The sequence below is a fragment of the Anguilla rostrata genome, chromosome 6 (genome assembly GCF_018555375.3).
Source record: "Anguilla rostrata isolate EN2019 chromosome 6, ASM1855537v3, whole genome shotgun sequence".
Lineage (NCBI taxonomy): Eukaryota > Metazoa > Chordata > Actinopteri > Anguilliformes > Anguillidae > Anguilla > Anguilla rostrata.
This window is the reverse complement of record NC_057938.1, coordinates 10440727-10466541: the sequence shown is the minus strand read 5'-3', so window position 1 is coordinate 10466541 and position 25815 is coordinate 10440727. Positions and strand designations below refer to the sequence as shown.

The following is a 25815-nucleotide window of genomic DNA, read 5'->3' as shown; positions in this document are numbered from 1 at the left end:
TTTTATAACATTCATTTTTACGTCCATACTGTGGAAAATTGTGAAATATGATCTTGTAATTTTGTCACGTCACAACACACAACTTTAAAAGATTTTCCAGGGAAAAAAACGTGCTGAAAAGTTGTGGCTAGGGTGGAAAAACAAATGTTCATAAAACAGTAACAACACTAGTATTTACCACAGCAGAAACCCTACTGTAATGGTGCAAAAAGTTACAATAAGGTTTTATGCCAACCTGTTAATACTCAAAGCCATCTCAGTCCACCAATAGGAAACATCCTCGATGACACTGGTGAGATAAAGGTTCTATTCTCACATGGAGATAAAGCGCTCTCATCAGGTCTCCAGGAAGTGATGTCACAAATCCTAAGCAGACTCGCACACAACAGCCTGCCTCATCAGTATGCCACATTAATTTCAGAAATAAGGAAAGGTCTTCTACAAGTTAAAGAAACAAAAGCCTGGCCGACTCTGTACAGGGCTGGATTGATGACCAGCTGTTTGCGATATGCAGTAATGCTCAGCAATCAGCCATCCAGACTAGTTAACTGCCCTCTGCCATTTCAAGACAAGGCCCATAAATTCAGATAGAGCAGCCTCTCACATTTTCACCCTGCATTTATTTGACCAATAAGAATCATGACTATTCTTATGCATAGAAGATGTGGTGCATATTTTACCCAGCCTAGAGAGTGATAGGAGAGTAGAGAAGATCTGTTGTTCATGTTCTTTCCATCAGCAAAACATTGCAGTTATTCTTCACTCCACCCGAGAATATATTCCCTAAAGCCTGGAGTTATCAAATGGAGACTGAGCTACAAAGAACCTAGGATAGTTCGAAAAGAAAATGAAACCAAGGACAAATGTTTGGTTTGGTGTACCAGCTATGTACTTAGCATAAATGTGGACGCTTGGGACATAGAGATAATCACTATCCTTGAAATCCATTTAAAACACACTGTCCATCTCACTTTAATGTCATTGAATAATCGCAACGTAATTTCAATGGCTAATTAGATACATACTGTAAGCTAAATGATGACTGTGATTTAAACTATGCAACATTTTCCCGGGGAACATGCCACAGTGCCTATTGAACACGGTGGTTAGAAGTTTCTTTGCCTCTCAGTCTCTCGTTTCAACAGCTGCGATTAAGGTCGATAGCTACCATCACCACAAGGGACCAGAGGCAGTACTGCTGCAGTACGCAGGATCTGCACTGCCATACCTTCCCCGCCGCACACAATGCCGCACACAATGCCTTCATTAAAACGGCAAAATCAAGGTCACGCGGAAGCCTGATGACATTTGGTGACAATCATGAACCAGACTGAGATAATGTATGCGCAAATGCTGATCAATCAAAAACAGCAGGTGTTTTAACTCATTCAATCAGCATCCGCTATTTAAAAATGGCATTTCTCATTAAGTGAAGCCCAAGTGGGTAACAGGCAATTCCCTTCCCTGTGGTCCATGCATACTTATCGCAATTAAGCGCACCAGTTTGCCACCTAACGCAGAAAAGGCCTGGCTCGTGGCTGGTGAGTCTGGAAGTCTCGATTATAAACCTTCGCTTTGGCCCCTAGAGCAGAGAGGAGTAGCAGATCTGCCAGGCCCAGAATGTATACCCCCCCCACCCCCCCCTCAGTACCCAAACCCCCGACCCCCTCCACCCACACGCTCTGAGCACCACTGCGGTTGGGGCGCAGGATTCTCCGACGTTTCTAAACGGCATGGGAATGCAGCAGGGCTCCTCTTTACAGATGGGGAATGAAACATTTCAAAGTGCCGGCACATGAAGGCAGACTGAGCGTATGGTATTAATCTGGCTTCAGAAGGGACCATTACAGACCGGCTCTGTGAGCGCTAGCTACAAACCCACCTCCCTTCCGACAGATAAGAACAGGCTCTGAGCACGACTGGATCCTGCAGGACGAGAATAAAGTGCCAAAACACAAGTTCATCCGCTGCCATTACCGACCTGGTGAACCAGGACTTTTACAACGGTTAGCATGTCTGAGGAAGCAGAACCCTTTGAGATCTTCTGCCAGGCACACACAGAACATGTGCGGAACAGGACCCGTGCGTCTGACACGAGGCTTTCTGCAGACATGGACTGCAATGCGCTACGACACACGACGCATTTAGAATTCCACGGCATCCTCCGGTGACGGCTGGAAACTCAAAGTTCAGCTCATATCCCAGAATCTGGACGAGTCCTGCTCCTATCACACAGCGCCTGATAACCCGAGCAAACACCAGGCAACGCGCTCGTAAATCACAGCTGCTGTCAGACCTGGATGAGACAGATATGTGAAACAATTTCACTCTAAAGATGCCGGTAAAATCAGAAAACACCCAGCAGATCACATTACTAATCAAAAGATACAACCATATTGTCAGTAATTTACATAACATTTGCTGGTGTATACTAAAGGGTTAAAATACAGTGTTTAAAATTTTTATTTTACCCAGGTCTGGTTTCTGGAGGTTACTATAGCAATAAGGGCTAACATGCTAATGTTGCTCAGACGGATTTCTGTTTGGCGCTATGTGAAAACCTATATAGATCAAGAGCTGAATCACAGTGCTTTCACAATTTAGCTGACAAAACTCCAAGATTAACTAAACTTAGAGGGCTGGTTTCCCACACAAGGATTAAGCCTAGTCCAAGACTCTGTTTTCTTTTCAATGGGTATCTCCATTGGGGAAGTGCTTATAAACTAAACTTTTAAACACAACACAGTGTTGCAAGATAACTCACTGCTGCTCTTCCCCTGTACTTCCATCAGATTTTATGCTTTTATCTTGTATTTCTTTTTATCACTATGTCTGTGCATGTTCATCTACCAAGGGTCTACAGGTGAAAACAGGCAACATAACAATCTGGAATAGTCCATTTTACTGATACATAATCTTTGAACATTAGTTAGAAACATGAACGTTAAACATAAAGAACAAAAAAATAAAACAATATAAAACAAATAAAAAAAGAAATAATACGATATTAAGCCTATTTTATTCAGTTGAGCGTTATCCTTTAGTAGAAGGAACACTTCACACTGTTCAATCCCCACAACAGGCAGATTTGGTAGTGGTCTTTTAGAGATCAATGTTGCTGAAATAATCATCTTTGTGATTCACATTTTGACTAATCAGGGATTTGTGCATATAGCGAGCATACCAATAAGAAATGATCCTGAAGTGAATACCAATTACAGCTCCATCTCTCATGTTGAGAAATGGAACACTTTACATCAAAAGGAAATTCAATTTTCGTGTTCATGAATTTGGAAAAAGTAAGCAACTTTATCCTGTGGCTTAATGCACACTTTAAACTTTTAAAATTGATTGCGCTAGGCTTTTAAGTAAAACCATCTTAGGTTATCGGTCCAGCTGATCATACATTCCAAAGTATAAAAATTTACATGTGCTACATGTCCGATGGATATGAGCGCTAATTAAAATGAATCTCTGCAGAGGCAGAGGGCTCTCCTGGTTATGTTTATAACAGACAGAGCGGGGATAATGAGTGGGGCCTTGGCAGTCCACACCGTTTTCACATGAACAACCAGGGTCCTAATGTCCAATCCTGAATAAAATAAGAGGGGACTGAAACCTTGTGCCTTTATATCAATCGCATTTTAGGTTTTAATTAAAGTTTTTATGCAATCGGGGAGGGGGGAAAAAGAGACAGTTTTGCAACCAGTAGCTGGTTTATTGTGCAGTAAAACACGGCCTGTTTTACAGCTCCTCGAGACTGTTTGTGCTCACAGCCCGGGGGGCGGGGGGGGGGGGGGTAACTGGGGGGGTGTTTTGGGTGCATTACAGACCAGGTCTGTGAGATGGCTCCGTCACGCCAGCGTGCATTGTGGGCTTATCCAGGACCAAGGAGGGAGCCGCAGACAGAGTAGCCGGGTTTTAACGAGGAGGGGGGAGGGGCTCCGAGGAGCTGGGAAGAGGCTGCGCAGCGATAGGCCCGGCCAGCGGTTCCATGGCAACGTGGCTCCGCCACTCGAAATCTGGTGGATGCAGTAGGCTCAGAGGCCGGGGCCCCCGCGGTCTCCACCTGACAAAGCCGGTTAGCTCCTCAGCCACAGGGCTAGAGGCAGGGGGAGTGCTGTCCTAAACAGAAGTAAGAGGCCACCCCCGGGCCATCGACCACGCCCACTCAAACCTGCACGTGGCCCGGCTGGTGCCCACACTAGGGGGGTGACGGGACGGAAAATATGGCGGATGAGTGCTCAATTTAAAGAAAAATGACCTCTTATGAGCACACCCACACACACACACACACCTGAAGCACAACCTTGGACAGCCCACACTGAGGGTTGTGTGTGTGGATTCGCACTTAACGGACATCGCGATTTTCATCAGGAAAAAGGCACTGAGAACCTGTCGACAGCCAGAGCAAACGGCAGTGTGTGGGCACGCGTTCCTAATGTTCGCCCGACGCACTGCTCAGGTTTACAGCTCTTTAAGAGCCAGCCCCCGGACCTCGTTACATAACCCTGACGTCCGTGAATTCAGGTCAAAAACACCGCCCCTCACATACGCTCAGAATGCGCTCGAGGAGCGATCAGACAAACGCGGCGACCGCTCGCCTGGCGCACGGTCACACGGTCGCACGGTCGCACGGTCACGCGGTCGCGCGCTCTAGCCGATGTTTAACGAGCTGTGAAGTGTTTGTGGGGCTTCGCTCAACCTCGCACGTTAGCTCCTCATTTACAGGAGACAGGAGCGCGGGCTGAGCAATCGGCCAGCACACAGAGAGGGCGAGCCAAACGACACGCCCGCACGCGCGAGCCAAACGCGATCGATCCTTAACAAACGACACGCCCGCACGCGCTCACCGCACGCCATCGATCCTTAACAAACAGACCGCCCCGCAGCGTCTGCTCGCAAACGCAAGACTCGGCTCTTTGTGCCGATTGTTTTGCAAAATGAGCAAGAATTGCGCATCGAGTGGAGGTTTCTCTGGCTGGGAGGAACGACAGGTTAGCAGAGGAAGCGGGGGGGAGGGGGGGGGGTGATATAGGCTGCGGCTGACACAGTCTGAGGGCGTGTGCTTGTGAGGATTCACTCCAGTGCTGTTTAAATGGCTCTGTGGCGTTACACGCTGGGCGCTCCCACATTAAGCCGGTTAATGAACGCGGTCGTGCTCCGCCGCGCCGCGCCTTCAGGAGGCCACAGACGCGGGGCGGCGTGTTCCGCGGCCTCGGCGGCCCGCGCCTAATCGCCCGACCGACGGAGGGATCGGGGGGCTCTCCGCCTCGGGCCCTGGCACGCCGCCCACGCTCCGCTCCCTCCCTGGTTTTTTTCCCCCCGTTCGAGGTGTCGGACCCCTTTTTCCTGCTCCCGGGACACAGACGGCGCTTCCGCCACAAAAGGGTAGCGCCAATCCATCATCCCGCGAGGTTTCGTTTTTCGATCCGAAGGAAAACGTTTCGCGATAATGAATTAAAAAAAAGAACTGGAGCAACAATTTGTCTGAGTGTCCTTGAACAGCAATTACGCCGCCTGGAGAATGTTCCAGCCGCTATCGCAGCGAAGGGGAGCGCACCGTTCCACCGCAGAAGCTTTACGGGGCCTGGTCTCCCAGCCCCGATCCAACAGATGTTCTCTGCCCAGACTTAAAAATCCACAGGTAATAAGCGGGGCACCCGGGGAGCGGAACGAGCAGATCCTTCCCTTCCATTCTGTTTTTTATTTCCTCAAAGAAAGACGAGAGCGTTTAATCTGTGTGTGCTCTGGGAAGTGTGCTCTTTATCTCTCAGGCAATATTAGCTTCTATCGCCGCCTTCCAAAGCCTGAGCCGACGGTGGCACACCGCGGGTCTCAAACCGAACACGGCTCCCCGGCTGAGATAAGATGGCAAGAGCTGTCCATCTACCTCTGGCGGGGGGGGGGGGGGGGGCAAAGGTCGAGGGCCTCTCTCTGTCTCTCCCTCTCCGTGCGGTGTTCTGGGGCGGCTGTCTCCACCGACGCAAACACGAGGTCAGGCTTTTCTGCTGATTAATTGTGAAAGGTTGATGTTTAAGGTCGTACAACAACATTAATTCAAAACTGTAAAATTTCTCTCTCTCTTTCTCTCTCACTCTCTCTCTACGTCTCGCAGGAAAACTTTGAGCGTGTTTGCTGAGATAGAGAGCTCCAGCTTATTGGCTGTGAGAACCTCATTCGGCACGGAGGCAGATACACGGTGGATTTACTGCCGCGCGCCCGGCGCGACACGGTAAATATCGCCGCCACGATGCGAGGCGCGGACGCGGCGGCGGGCGGGCCGTGTGACAGCCGGAAAATTGAAGTGAAATGAAAGAGAGTGTGGGGGGGGGGCGGGGGGGGGGCAAGAGTGTTAAATCCCAAACCTCAGGACCTCTGCGCCCAAAACTCTGCGAGCTCATGAGGAAACACTGCACCCTTCACTGACAGTACATCACGATGCGCCACGAGCAGCCCGTCACGGAGGGCAAGGGTACTTACCCGTGATGCTGGCAACCATCGAAATACGCAGAGGATCAATTTCGACTGCACAGCCGTGAAAATATGTGGGCTTCTGGCATAAAGGCTAAAGACGCTGTGTTTAAGTAGATCTGTACAAAACAGTGCGTGGGAGACACTGCACGTAGACACCCAAAATGTGATGTTCTTCCAAACCAATTTGTTGGACATGACGGTAAACCATTTTCGGTTGCGATGAACGTTGCCCGATTTGTGGGGCAAATCTGTCAGCTCCGGCCATCAAATTTCCGTCAGGGAACCATGCGCACTGATCTGCTTATTGACCAATCGCATGGGAACAGATGGTCACTGCGAAGCGACCAGCCTCTTCCTTTCATAGCATTCATTGTATTCATATTTCTGATGCGGATCGGTCTCAATGAATTGCCTCCACCTCACTGCTTCTATTTCAGGCACCACTAAATCTTACATTGTTTCTATTCACTGCGCTCCGAGAGATTTTCTTTGAAGCGAAATCGAAAACAACGCAGGATACGCATCGCAAAAAATAAATCTCAAACACAACTAAGAGCTCGCATCGCCCTGACACCCTCCAAACCCGCTTGCATGCAGCAGGGTGAGGGGGAGGCAAAGTGACTTACAAAACAAATGAAAAGACAAAACAGCTCCGGGACACATGATTGAAAAGTAAAAGGCGTTTGAAAGTGAAGGCAGAAACTCTAGGCCCGATGCTTTTGTGCGAAGCCAGCTTCCGTCGAGACTCCATTCAGCGCTCATTGTGACATCACTCGCTGGTCGCCTTCGCGTCCTCGGACCTGAAAGCGCAGCCGGGTCCCCGGGCACGCAGCTGCGGAGGCTCAGTGGGCGTGGCCGCCGAACTTTAACTCCCGTCCGTCATCGCTTTGCAAAACCTCTGCCTCTCTCTGGCTCTTCAGAAAGCCTCTTTCATTGTCGGACGTTCACCCAGATTTCCCCCGAAACTTCGGAGAACATTAATCACCCCTCCATTTTAGCGCTGTCAAAGCTCCGGCTTCGCTTAGCGGGAAAAGGCCGAAGCATTGTTCGGAGACGCCCCGAAATGAGAAGCAGGAAACTCTGTGAAGTTCCTTTTATCTTCGGTCAGTCAACCTATTACCTCCCCATCACTCCTGTCCAGGCACAACACTGGTAATCAAATCTTTCCACCCCCACCCCCCCACCCACCCCTCAGCTTCACTTAAAACTAAATATTTAAAATGCTGCAAAAGTAGGATGCTTACATAAGGGTTAACAATGAAATAAAGCCGCGTATTGGAGTTCACCCTGGATCAGGCAAAAAAGCCCAGCTGCCCGCCCGACTGATGCATTTCAAATATTGCAGCTCGTTGCTTCTTTTTTTTCCTCCGGTCGGCTCCTGCGCCACAATGAATGAATAAGCAGGGACTGTGTTCTGTCCAGTCATTAATCAGAGGCGGCGCACCAAGCTTCGGCGGGGTTTCGCTTTTCCAGCCGAGCACATACCTGTCCTTCAGACTAATGATGCGCGGTCAGAAAATAAATAAGTGTGCCCGGATGCAGCCCCACTGGAATACAGCAGGAAAACCAGAGATCAGAAAAAAAAGATACTCAGTCAAGTCGGGCCAAGAAGACGCCGTAATCAATTAAACTGCAGAAATACAGTGAGCAAAATGATACAAGACCCAAGGCGCTCCAAATGAGAGAACAAAAGTTGAAAATCATTTGTATAACTGGGTTAAAAAACAACGTGTACTGCGAATGACTGACGTGTCACGGCTAATAAGCCTTCATCAGGGTCTGTGCCTTTTTCCCTGTTTTTATTTTACTCTTTCCTGGGAGACCGCACCCCCTCACCCATCCACACACCCCCACACCCATGCACCCACCCAATGTTTTCACGCTCTGTGGTGTAGCTTACATCAAGTGAATACGATGTTCCTGTTTTAATGAAATTTTTTTCTTCACGTCTTTTCTGGGGCAGTTTTTGGAGGAACCCCCACCTCGCTGCTCCTGCTCAGCACACTCCTCTTTTCCCCTCCCTCGCTCCAGGAGGGAATTCGGCGACGACTGTCTTCTCTCACGCCAAATACGCAGCTTTGTCATTCTTGCTGAGGTCGTTGACTGCATGCAGTTTGTGCGAAAGGTCACTCAATAAAGGTAATTTCAGAATGTAAATTCTATCTCTCTTCTCTCTCCCCCCCTCCTCTCTCTCCTCTGCTTTTGCATATGACTCCCTCCCTTCTTCTTACAGTGATAAGAACAGCTGTGAAAGGCGGTAGGGTGGAGGGAGAGGGCTTGGTGGTGTAGCAGAAGGTGGAGGTAGCATATGTGTGGATGGAGACGTGTCTTGTGCTCACTGGCTCTGACAGTTTAATGTGAGGGGATGTGACAGAGCCGTGGGGGGGGGGAATGAATGGATGTCAAACAAATTACCGCAGGTTGGGGGGAGGGGGGGGCGTCCTCCTAACAGAGGCCTTCAGCACTCTCCTTTTACAGTTCACAGATCTGAGCGAGGAGATGGGGGGGCTGGTAATCTCTCCCTCCTCCTTCGCTCCCCAACCTCAGTCTCTCCCTAGGCCCTGGGCTGCAGCAGGATGCTGTGCCTGTGTGTAACAGCCATCTATGGTGTGCCTGGGACAACAGGAAGCGTACCCTTACACTCGCTAACGCATGCACACACTGCACATATACAGAGTATGCATAAGTGTTTGTTTGACTAGGAAAACATAAGCCATTTAAGGTACAAAAGAGTGGTCAAACGGGTTTGTCACATTGACAGTTCTTAAGAACAAGACATGGATTTCTGGGAAAGCAGGATTTGTCCACAGGAATGCTCGAATTGAATTAAATTAAATTCAATTCCATTTTATTTGCATAGCGCTTTTCACAAACGCTGTCATGAAGATGCATTACAGAGGAAACCAGACAGGAAATTAGGCATAAACCAGGCCTGAGCCCTCAAAAAGCAGTCAAGTGAGGTAAAATGAACTAAAAAAAACAAAAAAAACAAAACAAACAAAACCAGGCACTGTGTGTGTACGTGCGCGTGTATGTGTATGGGTGTATGTGTGTGTGTGCGCTCATGTGTGGTTCTGCACGTGTGCTCTGCACACGCTGCCAGAGTAGCCGTTCTCTATGCCAGGCCTAATGAATGAACAGCTAAAACAGACGGTAGTACTCGGGGAAGGAGAGCAGCAGTTGCCATGGTGTAGCCTCACGGGCACTGAACGGGCAAATTCAGCAGACAAGCCGCCACGTCTTAAACAAAGATAACATACAGCGAGACGTTAAAGATCCTCTCGTTTCCTACAGTATTTATTTTGTGCATCAGTCACATATAGCACTGATATTTCCCATCATTCTTTATGTTTTCTAAACATAGTTCATAAAAGTACTGAATCAATGAATCAATACAAGCTTTTCTGTAAAATGCTCTTCAGTGTACTCTCACGCAAGCTTTACCCTACAACTAAAGAGTGCTTCTGTCTGTGTCTCAGACCTGCATCTCCTCCAGTCTGTTTTCTTGGCTGTACAATGGCTGCTGAATTTCATCTTTTCTCTACAGAAAGCCAAGGCTCCACTAACCACAGAAGAAGCACTGAAATGTGTACATTCAAAATGGATTCCACAAATGAAAGTCCACAAATTTCATATACAGCAGCTCTGGTAAATGAAATGTGAAATTTAATCACCGTGACCTTATTTATAAAAGGTTAAGAAAAACAAACAGCCGTGACTTTGTCACTCAAAATTAAAATCCAGTGTCACTTTTTTCCAATGAAACTTTATTTCACTAATTTTGGTGATTAGGCTACATTAGGCTGTTTCTGGTTAAAGAATCTCCTGAATTCAACCGTGAATCCAAGGTGAGGACAAATAACAGAGCCCAGACAAGAGTCATGGTACTCCAGACCAATAATAATACCTAATGCCAAACAAGACAAATGAAGCCTAAAGTATCTGCAAAATTCTTTATGCAAAGAACATAAAATCTAAGAAATAAGGAATAGAAAAACTGCACTTAAGGCACAAACAGGTGGCGCAGTAATTAGCCATGGAAGAGCGGTTGTTTCAGTAGAGCATAGCCTCCTTGCCTCCCCTGCCATTCCCACAAGCGCCTGTGAAGCAGACCTGCCCACCAGAGCAGAGAGTGAAGAGAAGGAGAGGGGGATGAGAGAGGGGGGGGATGAGAGAGGGGCGCTGGGACGGCAGGGCGCGTTCATCTGAGTAAATTCAGCGCGTCCCAAACCCCCCCTCCCCCCCGGCAGGGCTCGTCGCTGGCGCTCGCGGCGGGAAACCGTCGCTCCGTCGCGTGCCCCCCCCCCCGCACGCCGTCGAGCTCGCGGGTCGCGCTGATGGCGGACGGCAGCGGCTGCACGTGACCGAGGGCTTCTGCGTCAGGAGCGGGTGTGGCCCTGTCCCGGGGAGAAGATACTCACGTATAGCGTAGCTCAGATGGCTAACGCTAATCCCTCAGCTGGAATGATTATTCAGGAAATTCAGTCTAGGTACTTTTTCTTGAGGGTACAACAGCAATACTCGGCACCTGGGACTTGAATCCATAACCTTCTGGTTTTAATTGCACAAAAACACAAAAGAGGACACAGGAAATCGTTCAAACGTAACGCGCGAATCCCTTTTCCTTAGACACACATTATCCGCAACGACGGCCACAAGGAAAGCGCTGCGGAACTGAGAGGCTCAACTCGGCTTCCCCAGATTCAGAGAGCGGGTCGTAGAGCGGCGGGTACATTAACGACGCGGCGACCGACACGGTGGTGCGGAGGCGCGCCGGGGCCAGGAAGGGGAGGGGATTAAAACCGCTGACCGCGGCGTACCGGAGCCGGTGGGACCGGCTATAAGGGGGATGGAGCCGACCTCCGCGGGCCAGCAGATGGAGGGGACCGAGCTCTCGTCGCCTGGATTTTCTTCACCTCCTGGACAGAGTCGGCGACGGGAGAGAAGGCGCCGCGTGCGAGAGCCCGGCTGAGGGGCACCTCGTCAGAGTCATTAATAACGGAGATTTAATAAAGCTCTGCCAGCTAAGCTCCAGGACTTGGCCACGTCTCAGCGAGTTCAAATTAATTAAGCGCGCGTGGGCGACTCTGTGGCTGTGAGCGCCCATTTCTGCGTGGGTAAAAAAAACAAAAAAAGCAGTGTTTTACCGTTTTAACTCAAATATTAAGAGAACCTTAATAGGTTTGATACGCTCAAATCGAAAGGCAAAGAGATTGAACGTTGCGTTTTCTTCACATAAATGACATTTCTCCATTTTTCTCCACCTACGGTATCAAAAAAAACAAAAAATAAAAATACAGGCAGGCTGAAGCAGAGGTTCCTGGAAAAACAAGGAACAATGCGCAGCCTAATTAACATTAGAGGGAACGCACTTTCGCTTTCAAATGTAACTACCTGTAGTGTTGGAGTGGGATTAAGAAACTGGCTAGAATACTTCAATGATTTTTTAATGCGACGGTACAATGACTCCATTTTAAGAATAATTTCTCATCTTTATGTGCATTAATCAACTCGGAACTGCTGCTGCTCTGTCACAGTATTGGAATTCAAGTTAACTTTGACAGTGAAAACGGAGCTTTTCGCCAATACCCCATTGTCACAGCATCATTGCAAAATTAATGTTAAGTGCTGTAGCTACCAATTCTCTTGTAACTTCCTGGCCAATGTGGTCATAAAATTTTATGGCCTGTTTTGCTTGAAAGCTAACCATTTTACTCAGGAATCAAGCCACGATACAATATTTTATGTCATAAGCTAAAATAGTAAACTCCTTAATCATCCCTAAATACAAGGGAATACAGAATTGTACAAAATCCCCGAAATAGATTATATTACATATGAATAATATACTTATTCAGAAAAAATACATTAGTGTGTGCCTACCATTCTTTACAGAAAATGTTACTGCCAACACCTAAAATAGCTTTTGATCTATATGTCTCTTGCCTTCCTATTCATTATTACCAATTCAGAGTTATCATACAACCCAAATATTAAAAACAAAATAATAAATACATTTCTTAATTGTTTTATTCCAGTAAAAATGTACGGGATGGGATCCACAAATAAATTGCATCATTTGCATTTAAATTTCTTTCTTCCCATTCCTGTGATCATAAATTTGTTCATTTAATTGAAATGTTGGCAATTGAGGGAGATTCTGTGCACAATGGCTCCTGCCTGCAGCCCAGCAGCCATATATTTCAGACAACATCGATGTCTGATTCCTGGACTCCAGCCCTCGTGAGCAGAGACAAATCACCATCAGCACAAAGCTAAGCCCTACGAGCATAAGGTTGGCTTCACAGATAAACTTACATTTTGAGTAACTGAATCAGTCCATAAAAAAGGCTTGGCAGTATTTTAAAACCGAATCCTAACCCCAGTGAGCTCGCTTATATACTGCTCAAAATTAGGTACCGTGGCAGTTAGGGAGAAAGCAACACCGCCACCAGCAGCACACACACTACACACATGCGCACACACACGCGCACGCACGCACACACGTGTACAAACACATACAAACACACACACACACACACGCATACACGTGCACGTACACACACACACAGCATGTGAATTTTAGAAGTTAGTACTGAAGACTGAACGGCATCTCTAATGTATTCCTCCAGTGGGTCTCCGCAGTAGCTGCCAAAGGCATGCACAGCAGGAGGACCGAGCCCTAATGAATCAGAAACGCACGAAATCAAGTCCCCCCACCCCGCCCCAAAACATCTCCCACAGACACGGGGCATGGGAACACCCAGAGCTCAGATATACGAGCCGCTCGCGCGCCACTCCACACTCCTGTGATTTACCCTCGTCTTCAGGCCCGCGCGCGAGCGGGTGACACCTATATAAATGCCCGTCCGCGTGGTGACAAATGTACCCGCGCCCGGGAGAGTGCCAGGCAGCCCCGCCACGGGGAGACTTATGGAGGGCGGGCGGGAGGATCCGCCGCGGGCCCGCTCTCCGTCTCCCGGGCGCCGCCGCCGCCGCCGCCGCCGCCATCTCGCTCCCGGCCCCTCTCCAAAATAAATCATATTCCAAAAATACAAACGCGCTCCGCCCGGCTCTTTGTATTTCAGTCGCGAAAAAAAAAAAAAAAAAAAAATCAATAACCATAAATTGATTCCACCTTGAGCGCGGGGGCAGGAATAATAATGCTGGTTCCGTGCCATGGTACGTATCGATTGGCAAAGCAATTGCTTTCGCACTAGATTAAGGTGCTGTGGGACGCTGCGTGGCACTTACAGCTCGTCGCCACCGCGGGGTCAGGGAAACATCGCTCCTAATCGCGTTAGGGCCCCCCGCACCCGCGCTCCGACACGGCCCCCAATCACCGGCCGCTCTCCGACGACACCGCTCTGCGGGTAAATCTCATTTGGCCTTTCGGATTTGTAACCGCTGGCAACCGCGGGCCGGCCCCACCGGGCGCGGCGGAGGGAGAAGATGAAGCTCGGCTCGGCTCGGCTGGGCTGGGACGCGGCGGCCGGTTCGGCTCGCGGGGATTCGAAGGCGGACGCGGAGGGTATTTCTTTCGCGGGGACCAGGGTGCCGCGCGGGCGCCGGTGCATGATGGGATGAGTCTCGGGGCCGTGCGGTCAGACGCGGGCGGTCCCGGCGCTGAGCGGCTGATCCGTCATGAGCCGCCGGCGAGCGGACCGCGGGCGGCTGGGTCACACGGCTCTAAACCCCATCAGTCGCGCCCCCGCCCCCCCCACCCCCCCTCCCATGCGCTTCGCCCTTATTGTCCAGACAGCCAGACAGCCAATCCCACTAAGACCCTTTCACGCTGGGGCAAGTGCATTGCTCAGTCACTCGAACAGGGGTCACATCGAACCAAACGACATACAGAGTACTACACTGGAGTAGAATGTACACTATTAGAGCTGATTTCACAATGATATAACTATGGAGAATTAGTGAAATTAGACCAGCACAACAGCACTGCAGCATCTTGAAGGAAGAGAACGGAGAAGACTCATACAGTCAGTGTGGTGCCACTCTCTGTGCGTGGGGCCCATAACCGGTACGCCTTTTGTCTTCCTTAAAAATTCCGGGCACTCGTTCAGACCCCCGAGGTCCCTGGCCCCTGGCCCCGGCCCCCATGGCAACGCTCTTCTACCGAACGGAGATCGCCCCACGGTTTCACCGTGTGGGGACGGCGGGCGGAATGCAATTTTCCACCCGCCTCCTGGCATCACCTAACACAGGCAAAATAATGAGAGTAAAGGGAAAGAGGGAGAGGACTGGAAGAGGGAAGGAGACACAGCGATAAAGAGAGGCGGCTAGAAACAAGCTTCAACACCCAATTTGCCTTCGCAGTGCTCATAACATACAGCCGGGCTAACAAGGCACATGTGAGCTGAGCTGAACTGAGGGAGAGTTCGGTGAGACGTCGCCTGGGCCCAGGCCAGGCTCTCTCGCAGCAATTACGGAGAGAACGTCAGAGGGGAAACAGGCTTCAGCGACTCGGTGAAAAGCACACAGTGGACAGAGGCCCTTCACACATTCTGACTCTCTTCAGATACGCTTCTCAGTCTGCTTTATCCCCCTCAACACACGCTTAGCACCACTGGGGAGGGGGGGGGGGGCTGTGGGTGCAATGTTTTCAGAGGATGGGCTGTTAATGCCAGCATTGTTATCAGAGAGAGAGAGAGAGAGAGAGCGAGAGAAGAAAGAGAGAGAGAAGGAAGGAGCCACTAAGAAACGGGGTCTGGGGGGAGGGGCTTATTTGTCTTATCCCCATTTGTACTTGACTGTGGAAAGAGGATATCGGCCATTTTGGAGTCCAGTTTTGGCTATAATTCCACCCTCACGGCCGCAATGCTCCCAGCTTCATTGTCATAAAATGGCTCCACCAGCATAATAGCGAATGTGTTGGAGAGATTGATTTTAAGATTTGAGGCTACAGTTAATGATCTTTTGTTCTATTCACATTATCTGACTCGAAATGGACTGGGCTACGTTAGCTTTAGGGACAGGATGTGACTACGGGGGTGGCCATTCTCTGCAACGAGGATTTAGGATTTATATGAAGCCCTTAACAGAGCTGAGGACCCGCCAGTCTCATTATTTCTCTAAATCCCCTCATCACGGGCGGAACGAGTCGCAGTGTCATTGTATCAAACCTCTCTTCCAAATGGGTTTCTTTTCTCACAAAACCTACTCTTCATCGTGTCAAGGGCAACTACATATAATCAGAATCACACACACACACACACACAGGCACACATGCACGCACACACACACTCTGGGCTACACACACACGCACACACAAACACACACACACATGCAAACAAAAGCCCAGGGTGCCTGTCAGTACTGACACACAGATCTCGGCTCACTCTATGGGACGCGGCGACTTGCCAGCAACAAAATATCTGGCTTGTGCCAGCGAGGCCCAGCAGCACTGGCAAATCCACAGGGCTTTTCCACACTGTCAGCTGAAACACAGGTCACTTTCCTTCCAGTCTCGAATTTTATTTTTCCTACATTTTTTGTTGTCGTTTCCAGCCCTCTACAGCATCAGCACCCTGCCGCCAGTCCGCTGACACAAATTCTGTTCGCAAAAACAAGTCCTCCCGCGTTTCCAATGCGGGAACGGCCCGCGGAACATCAGACCCTGGGCGCGCAAACCGGGAGGAGTGCGGTTCAAATCTCAGACTCATTACTTTAACCGCGAGGCCCGGGTCGTATCTGCGAGCCGGAACGCGGCGTGAAACGGCGTCTCCCGCTGCTCTGCGAGCCGTCGCTCAGGTGGAGGAACACGGAGCTCCGGGCTACGCGGCTCTCTCTCCCCACAGAGCAGGATCAAAGCCGGGGCCCGCGGCCCATTCCCATCCCCCGCCACCCTCCGCGGAGCCATGGCAACTTCCATCAGGACGGCGCTGTGGGAGGGGCTTAGGGGCTGTTCCGCCGGCCGTGACTGTTCAGAGCAATCACGCGGCCGCCGGCCCTCAGGCCCTCGCTCGCCGAAACGCTGGCGTGGACTGGCTGGCGACCTCTGGGGTCAGAGGTCACTGCGTCTGCCGCCGGTCACCGCGCGGAGACCACATGGGCTGCGACTAATCCGCACGTTAAATCTGGAAGGAATGCTCAGAGTTTCGTGGTTTCAGTAATTCCAAAAAAAATATATTAAAGTTATAAAACACAATGGGGATCTTGAAGGATGATACCATTTCATATAGCTTATATTAAGATTAATCCTACTTCTACAATATTGTAATTGAATTTGAAACGTGTGTAACACTGCCAACACATTGTTACTTGAAAAACATTTATAGTAGAATACATTTTTGCAGATTGTGACCGTGACAACGCAAAACCACATAAGTCCGGGCAGTTTGATTCTCAGCTGGGACGCTTCTGTTGTACTCTAGGGCAAGGTCCTAAACCTGAATTGCTTCAGTAAAACAAGCAGTTGCGCAAAGAGATTGCATGTAAAAAATGTAATCCGTGCAGTGTCTGCTAAACGCTCATACTGTATGTAAATATAATGTCTGTTAAAATTACATTATTTAATGTTTCATTATTCATTTCTCTAACCGTAATATTGTTACACTGATGTAAAGTTATGAAGTAGGCTAAATTAATTAAGCACCACCCTCTGAACTTATTTTACAAGTATGTTTTTGAATAAGCAATCAGTAGAGAAAACACATATTTATTCAAAACTTACCAGAGAACTAGCATATAGCTAATAAATAAATAAAACTAAATCATAGAAAAATTGCCACAACTCAGTCAGCTTCATATGCATGCAGAAGGCTTGCTTGCATTTACAAAGCACTAGAGTGTCTTCTTTCAAAAGAGGACAACTTTAAAGAGGAAATAGACGTGGCCTTTGTAAATATAGACAGAGAAAGGCTTTCAAAGGGCTGTGTTCGCAGCAGCCCCGCCGGGCTTCGCCGATGCGCTGGAGAGAAGCCGGGGAGCTGAAAGGGCCGGGGAAAGTTATTTAGGGACTGCCAAACTTGTGGGGGTTGGATAAAGTGTTGGGGCCTCCGCCACCAGAGCACCCTCTGATGTGTTCGCGAAGTCGCCCCCGCCGCCCCTGCCGCACACACAGGCCCCACAAAGGGCCCCGTGAGAAACTGCCCGGCCTTGAAGGACGCCAGGATTTATTTGCCCCCCCCCGAAAGAAACAGTCTCTCCGCCTTTGTGCGGCCAACAAACAAGCAAGCGCTCCGACGAAATGAGTCACTGGGGGAGAGGGAGAGAGAGAGAGTGAGGGAGGGAGAGGGAGCGAGAATGAGAGAGAAAGTGAGAGAGACGGGAGAAACATACAAAAAGAGGATTACTCTCCCCCCCCCCCCCTTCCCTCCCTCTCTCTCTCTGGGGCCCCCTGGTCCTAGTCGTCGTGTTTGAACTCTCCAACGGCGTCTTTTCAGGCAGGCGATGTCAGCGGGCTGCCCCAGCGGGGGGGGGGTCCTCGGGAGCAGGTAATCTGTCGCAGTCGGAGCGCAGTACGGGTTGCATTTCCCGTCACAGAGAGGTGCGAGCCTCACGTCGGCTGGTGGAGGAGGAGGAGGGCTGGTCAGGTGGTCCGGCAGGGTGGAGTGGAGAGGAGGCCCGGTGTCCATCTGCTCCACCCTCCACAAGGGCTGCGCTGTAAACCGCTTTAAAGTCCACGTGGAAACGCACTTCCTTCCTGCACGTGCTCACTGAACAATGCGCCAGCGGTAGGACGGAGTGCAGACCTTTCCCATCGTTCATGAAGGAGTGCCCGCGCGATGCAGACCCGAGGCCTGCCAACCAGGGGACTGCGGCTTCCCTCAGCAGACGTGATGTCACTATCGCACCCTCGACCAACGCACTTCGCCAGAATAGCTTCAGAAAACATTGGGCTTTATAAAAAGACGAGCCGTAAAAACAGGACCTATATAAACTGCTCTGGAGGTAATCTGCCAAGCGAATAATGAAACGCGCAGTGAAATAATGATAGTGTGCAAAATAAGCACACACTGCTACATGATTTGTGTAATTACATAGAGATTAGGGCTAGGTTTGGGTTAAGGGCAGGAAGCCATGGCTGGGTTTTTCAATATTTCTTTTTTACCGAAACCGCAAATTAGTTCCATATTAGTCACAACGCAACTGGATAAACAGGCACAGTGCTCACAGGGCGGTTCAAATTTGCTCGCACAAACGAACTGCCTGGTTTCCACGATTTGTAACCGTTACGATTCTGCAAAAAGAAACGCGAGGGCGAACGAGCCAAGCGTGCATGCTTCCAGCTCCGCACTGCCCGGCCAGTGCGAGGGAGGGGTTTCTGATGGCAAAGACCTGATATCAAAACCAAGAGTGACCGTCGATAAACAAAAAAAAAAAAAAACATGCGCCCCGAAGCGATCCACTTCCTGTTTAACGCACGGAGCCAGATGTACAAAGACAATAACACTGCGGATATCTCTTTGGGTTTATTTCTTTGGCAGAAATATCAAGAGAATTTAGCTGAATCTCAGCCGATAATCTAAACGTAAAAGAACAGGATATTTCTTTTATTGGCTCTCCCCGACTCCAAAGGCACTTGACAGGATTTGGCAGTGCTCGTGTTAGGGACGTGGGATTGTAATCTCTTTTATATAAAGAATTGCATCCAGTGTAGGCGGCATCCCCCCCATGTGACAGCAGGCGTATGGTGAATGTCCTCTGCTGAAAGGATTGAAAGGATGACATAAACAAGCTCAGATAAGAATTTGATTGACACTGTTTGTTTTTTTCTCCGTGGTGAAACTGATTTGCCTGCTAGCCAAATCACATTTTTTAAAACTTTTTTTTTTTGAAGTTGTGGAAAGTTGTGAAAACTCTGTGTTCTTGTTATTTCGTTGTGGGCAGCAAACGCCCTAATAAAAAAAAAAACTTGCGGTTTGGGGGGTGCGCTATAAAATTCAAAATGATTTTACAGCCATGCTGCTCATGGCATTGTATAAAGTTTGAATAATGCCTTGTGCAGCTTGGTTGACCGTGAAAAGCAGACAAAACGCACATTGTCCACTGGGGGCGCCAGCGAGCTTGCTCTTTTCCCCGGGGTTGGCGGGCGGTCCTCTCGCCCTGGCAGGACCGGCGTACCGCACCCCCCCTCCCTCCCGGTCATTCCCCGAGTCCCCGTCCCTTTGTGTTGTGCCAACAGTGGTGACAGCGGGGCAAATTGCAGCAGCCCGGGCCATCTGCTGAAGCCATTGAGGGCTTTGTCCTCCTACCCCCCCCCCCTCTCCCAGGCCGCTCTGCCCATTGTCCCGCTAACCGCACAATGCCACGGCCGGCTAATTAGAGGCAAATACTGAGGGGAGAAATACCACCAAGCGGGCGGGGGGGGAGGAGGGGTGAGTGATGGAGAATCAGGGGTGGTGGTATGGGGGTTTCGGGCCGAACCAATGGGCCCCATTCAGTCTGACTGGCCCCGTCGGGCAAAGAGGAATGTCGCAGTACAGAGGAACAGGAGGAACACAGAGAGAGCAAGCGAGAGAAACAGACAGAGAGAGAGACAGACAGAGTGTGTGACTCTCTTTGTGGCAGTGATGAAATGAGGGAGTACCTCATTAGAGACTTCTGGCACCTCATTAAAAAAGCGGAGCATCCCTGAATTTGGGGTCAGCTCAGGGGGAGGGGGGAGGGGGGGGGTTGCCGCTGTGTCAGGCCTCCACACCTCACACATTCAGTCTATTGAAGTCCCTGGAAACCAGCCGTCTTTCTTCTTCCTCTCTCCCTCCCTCCCTCCATTGTCTCTGTTTTGCCTCCGCAGCCTTTTTAATCTGGGCTGTAATGAGGATTTGAACAAGAGTTACAGGTTTTATAATTGGGCTTCAAGGTGGCCCGTTTGACAGTTAGCTTCCTGTGAAAAGCCATACATACATGTGTGTGTGTGAGAGAGACAGAGAGAGAGAGAGAGAGAGAGAGAGAGAGGATGTGCATCTGCGCGCCTGTACACACAAAACAAACTGTGGGAAATCGAACGGGCTCGTCTGAATGGGACCGAGCTGAACAAAGGCCCGGCTCTCCCGGATTTCAGTTCTCAGCGGCGAGCGGACCGAGTCATCGACGATGGCCCCGCCCTCGGTTGGCTTGGAAACCGCGCGGCGAGAGTCTAGACCTCGGTGGGGCTCCCGTGTCCGTGCGCCGGACATAATGAGGAAGAGGAATCTCTCTTATACAACCCAGGCACCTTTTCTTCATCTTTTCAGAACGCAGAATCGCGTCGCATACTGAGAGCGGTCCGTATCGGTGGAGCCGCGACAATGCACGCCGGACAGAACGGAGACGTCCGATTGGTCAGCTCGAGTGAATTGGCCCTGTGATAATGAGGGTCTCAGGGGAGCCTTCAATCAGGTATTGAAATTCATCTTCAAAGTCCGAGCTTTAGACCGGCATAGAGGCCAGCTGAATGGACACAAATTCCATGCTCCTTGCCAATTTTGTAGCCTGACGAACAACTTTTATGCGTTTTTACAACTACTTTATATATAATTCCAAACTTTGCAATTGATTTGCAATTAATTTATTTTTCTTTAGTCCTCGAGAGATATTACATTTTTGTTTTATCACATCGGACTCTGAAAATTGAAAGAAAGATGTAGAAAATGTAAAAAGGTTACCCTTGGACAACCTACAAGAAACATTTGTCTGCAACAAGTGACCATGGAGAGCAAATCGATTTTTTATTTTTATTTTTTTCTGCGGAGAGGTGGAAACCTTGGCAGCAGACATTCTGCAACGGTATTTCTCCTGAGCCAGTGAAAGCAGGATCATACACAGTAAACTTCTCAGTGTTAAATCAACATGGGAACAATATGGCCTAAGTGTCCTCTAATAGAGTTTAAAAAGATTCCCTGTTTGAGTTAATTTGACGCTGAACATTTTGCAGTGTGGGCCTTTGTCTGAAATGTAGCAGGCATACTGTGGCATGCTGCTCTTGCTGTATAAGTCCAGCGGGTAACCACTGCCTTTCAATTCAGATCAAGTGCTCTATAATAATTATAACTGGCACGACATATACAATAACTGCATACTGGCAACACATACACAGCAGCTAATGAAAGCATCCAAAAACAAGAATGTGAATAGAACATTAGCAATATTGTTAATAACTTAGTACCTGTTCTCTCTTTCTCTCACACACTGTATCTCCCCCTCCCCTTGACCCATGCATCTATCTATGTATCCATGAAATCACTGCATAACATGGCTGATGATGTCTTATTCTGGATACACACAGGACAATCAGTGAGGCCTTTGGCCAGCTCCACACACAGATCCCAGTGCAGAGACAGCTCCAAACTGGCCAGACTAAGAGCTCTGCTCTGCCCTCATTAATGGCAGGTGTTTAAGGGCTTTCCGGATGTTTCTGCATTCATATAGCCCATCGCAGATTAGCCTGGCTTTGCATTTGGTAGAATTACTTTGCTAAAGGAATCAGGAAAAAAAAGTTAAGTACATATGTCAGTGAGGAAATAAATAAGGACCAATCCATGGCCAAGGTGTTTAAAAACCATACAAAGGGTAAAATATGCATTTTACACAGAGGGTAAATTCATATTAAGTTATACAATCAGTTAGACACAGCAGCACTTGCAGTCTTTGAAGAGCTCCAGATGAAGTAATTTGGGTTAAAGCACAAAGCTTGGAATGTGCCAGAATCAAGAGGCAAAGGCTATACCACCGCTGCAATCAGGTGACCTACTTGCTGCTTGATAACTACTTCCTCACCCCCCCCCCCCACCCCCAACCAACCCACCCCCTCTCCCCAACCTCCAGGCGCCTCAGCCCCCGTCCCGCCGGGAGTATGCCTGCGGGCTGCCCCCCTCCCACCCCCACTCCCCCCGCTGCTGCCGCCCGCCGCCTAACGATGGGTGCATTATGCAAAAATAACGCGCCGGTGATGAATGGACACTCGAGCCCGGGGTACCGCGCTCAATCACCCGGCCGCCGGTTCACCCGCCCTCCCCCCGCGACGGCCCGCCGAACGCCGGGTAAAGTCATGTGACCGTCGGTAACATCAACGCCCGCGCGCCGGACTCTCGTGTTCAAAACGCCTCGGTTTCCCCTTCACGTAAAGGAATAAACAGATTAATGAAGAGGGGGGGGGCGATTTCGGGAGGCATGCAGCTTGCAGTCGGGATAGGAGGGGTTACAGTCGACGGCCAGCCAATCAAAGTCAGACTGTCCTGGCCTGAAGGCTCGGCCTTCACTGTGCTGACAGGCCGACCTCTCTTCCACTCTCAGCATTCTCTCCCAATCCCGTTCGGATAGAGACGGCTCTTCACCACATTTCATGTGCTTAGCATAGAAATGGGGCGTAGCACAAAAGCTACAGGCGCAGCAATAAGGCTTTCGAAATAAGCTGTTACCCAATTACAAAGGGATAAAAAAGCATATAAAATGCTCCAGAGAGCCTCATAAACCAAGACAATGCAGTTCATATATTTTCAAGTCATTAGAAAATCCAATGGAGAGAATTCTTCATTTCTTTTTTTCTCTCTTTCATTTAAGGTATGCTTCCTGCTCTTTCTAATTTAACTACCCCCCGCCCCCTCCCACACACACACACACACACACACTCACACACACATCATCAGCAACACCACCTCCACAAGATTAAACAAAGTAAAAACAACTATAGAATGAAGGGAGACTGGAGCCATTATCTCAAAACTTCACACAAGATATTAATTTTCACAGCATGGCCAGCAGCACTGTTCCTTGAGAAATAATGACCTGGGGGTGGATTCAGTGCTTTTCAGTTGGTGTATGCTATAACACCGTCTTCAATTCCATGAGCCAATGTCAAGGCCTACCCACCCTACTGAGGTGTCACAGCAGTGTGATGCAGTCTTCGAGGAACAAGACGTTATTTAGAAACTCAGAACAGGCAGCATCACTTTCCCATGGGAGGTGCTGTCAATGCACCCTCGCGGATGGAATATGACCTGAATTATCCATCCGGAAAAATGTATAGTATCTTGGTGCTTGGGATCAAGGAATCAGCTGTGCAAACACAACTTCAGTGAATAATGGAAGAGGGAGGCTGTGGCCCAACGTCCAAATTCGGAGACCGGACCTCACACCCTGCTCAGGACCACCTTGTTCCACCAACACAACTTCAGGAGGAAGCTGGAATTCTGCTTTCAGCAAATCAGCACCGTCGAAACGAATGGAAAAAAATGACGGTGGTTAAGGAAAAGTTAGAAACCGTTTGGACAGATTTACACTGGAGGAAATAAAGCACTTAAAAGATCGCTTGTGCAGGAGAAAATACCGCTTAATAAAACACACCCGAAGCCACAAATCTCTTCCATCAGAAATTCTGGCAATAATGAGGTACATGTCAACTTCACATTTATGCCTCCGCACAAGCATTTATCCACAGACACTCCACCTCCACCCACCTTCCAGACCGCGAACGCCCAGCTGTCACACTTAAAATACAGACTGCAGCCTTGGCAACTGACCTGATTGTGTGTCTCTCTCTCACACACACACACACACACACACACAAATGCAGAGACCGCTTTGACTTTCCTGTACTGCACAGAATCTCTATTTGAGTAACTGGCACACGATGCACACAGTACAGAGGCATTTACAGCACAAACACAGATAGAGAGAGGCAATATGGAGACATAGCAGAAAGAGCGAGACAGTGGGGTGGGGTGGGTGGGTGGGGTTAAAGAGGAAGGAGATCGCATGTCACGCCCATCAGCCGATCCCAGGTTCCTAGGCCGTTTAAAATGACATCGTATTCCCCGGATTAATTATGTAGCATGAAAGCTCGGGCCGATGTGCAGAATTCTTATTAAATATCTGACAGACGCAAGCTTGGCACAGGCCACATGTCAGATGTGAAGCTCCATTGATTCAGACTCATTCTGTCTCCTCCCCACTCCCTCTGTAACACGCACATACAAACACGCACGCACGCACGCACGCACGCACGCGTTCAGTCTTAGTTGCTCACACTCAGGCACTCCCATCAAGGCCCTCTTTTGCCCCTTTCCAGCTCTGGCGTCAGTCACAGTGTGATGTGTGAGTGACAGGGGTGGATATTGGCTGAAGAGGCTGTTTGCTCATGTGGGTCGATGCGTTTTAATTCACTGGGGACGACACTGCTTGTGTTGGGATGCGAAGGTTGGGGGTGTGAAGAGTGTCACAGCAGCTGACAGAGACGCTGAAGAGCAGCAACGCTTCACCTGGGCCACCAATATCCCACTGCTTATGGAGCGCTCTGCCACTACACACACTCTCACTCACTCAAAGACAGACAGACAGACACACACACACACTCTCACTCACTCAAACACACAGACAGAGAAATAAACTCACTCACTCACTCACTCACTCACTCATTCACTCACTCAAAGAGAGACAGACAGACAGACAGACAAATAAACACACATACACACACTCACATACTCAAAGACAGACAGATAAACAGACACACATACTCACTCAAAGACAGACAGAAAGACACACACTCTCACTCAAAGACAGACAGACAAACAGACACACAGACAAACACACACTCTCACACACATGCTTCCTGCCATTCAGCCTTTTCTTGTTACTGTATTACAAGCTTTCCTCATGGACCAACCTCAGCCAGTGCAATGCATTGTGCTGAGTGGGCAGCGTCTAATTGCAAAGGCCACAATATAATAGACTGGTTTAAAAACCGGTTTTGCTCCACAGACATTCTGAGGTCGTAGGTCCTTGTTTAATTCTTGTAAAGGCTAATAAAAGCGGACGATATAAAACAGAATTAAGCTGAAAATTGTTTTAAACTTACAGCCCTCGGCCAAGGAAAGAGAATTGAATTTGCAGTCCTCCTGGGGACTAACAGAGTGGCTATATAATGGAAGGAGAGATAAGACATAACGTTGATGTGTGTTTTTGTGCCACTGGTCTGCTCTGCTCCAAGGCTCCATCCCATTGCCCTAGCCCCCCCCCCCCCCCCCCAACTCATAAAACGAACGCTGGCGTGTGCATTTATGGACAGGGGGACAAACAAAATACGCGGAAATGTTTTTCTTGTTAGCGGCGTTCATACCACCAGAGCAGGAATGCAATTACGGCAGTTCCACGAAAGCGCAAATGAGTTCCCCTTCAGCGAGAGTGGGCGGAGCCTGTGGGGATCAATGAGAGCCAGGGGTTTTCTTCTGGAACCGGTCCAAGCATCCTGCATGTCCACCAATCACGGGTTGCCGTTCCGCAATCCAATAACTCTGCTCTGTCGGGTGGGGAGTGAGGGGGGGAAGGGAATATGAAATACCAACTGCAGTACAGGGGAGGAGGGGGGCGTCTACAGAGTTAAAGGCTGCAGTTTCAAAACTTATGTTG

The 25815-nt window shown here is 49.3% G+C and overlaps 1 protein-coding gene across 2 annotated transcripts in view; it reads right to left on the bottom strand.

The window, feature by feature from the left end:
- The window catches only part of LOC135256484 (ephrin type-B receptor 1-like), a 155328-nt gene that overhangs the window by 58816 nt on the left and 70697 nt on the right, over positions 1 to 25815 (bottom strand). The window lies entirely within an intron of this gene.